Genomic DNA, 970 nt, shown 5'->3' with positions numbered 1-970 from the left:
AAAAAAAAATGAAGTTCTAGGTTAATTTTAACCTAGTAAAATGTTCACATTATGGACACAGTTAGATGTAAGATAAGCTGTAGATCCATATAGACTGGAAGTATGTATCTGAAGAGACTTGGGAAAGATAAATGCATCACAGAACCGGGCATAGCAAGGGGAGGCAGGCTGGAATGTGCTTGTGACTAAGGAAACAGACATGTACATTATGTGATTGCACACTTATCTGCTTTAAGAAAGACTTCATAAACATAATGGGGGGCGTGGTCTTAGAGCCTAGGGAACTGGGGTCAGAGATGAAGACTCTCAGGCTGAACCAGTACTCTCTGCGGAGAGGAGCTGTGACTACTCACCAAGCTCCACTTGGGTCTGCGTAAACAGGCCTGTTGTGGGCTAAGCTGGATCCCACCCAAATTCGTATGTGGAAGCTCTAACCCCCAATATGACTGTATTTGGACATAGGGCCTTTAAGGAGATAGCAGTGTTATTAACAACAGCCAGAGAGTGGAGACAACACAAATCGTCATCAACTGATGAAGGGGTAAACAAAATGTGGCATAGCCATACAACGGAATATTATACAACCTTAAAAAGGAATGAAATTCTGATACAGCTACAACTTGGATGAATCCTAAAGACATCATGCTAAGTGAAAAATACTTAGGACAAATATTGTAGGACTCTACTTACATGAGGTACCTAGAATGGGCAAATTATTTAATTATATGACACAATTGTACATATTTCAAGCCTTGGTTTTCCTCCACCACTTCATATACCTTTTCATTTCTAGGTAAACAGCTCTTTAGTTAGTCTGGGAATAATGGTCCCTGCCCATTGGCTTGTGGTAGATCAGGTGGGCTCTGTATCACATGAGAAGTTCTGGAACATGGAAGAAGGAGGCCCACAAGGGCTGAGAGGTCAGGCTGTAATAGCCAACAAGCAGAGAAACAAAGACAGTGGGCCACCC

The sequence above is a fragment of the Panthera uncia genome, assembly GCF_023721935.1.
Source record: "Panthera uncia isolate 11264 chromosome B3 unlocalized genomic scaffold, Puncia_PCG_1.0 HiC_scaffold_1, whole genome shotgun sequence".
NCBI lineage: Eukaryota > Metazoa > Chordata > Mammalia > Carnivora > Felidae > Panthera > Panthera uncia.
This window is presented reverse-complemented; position numbering follows the sequence as displayed.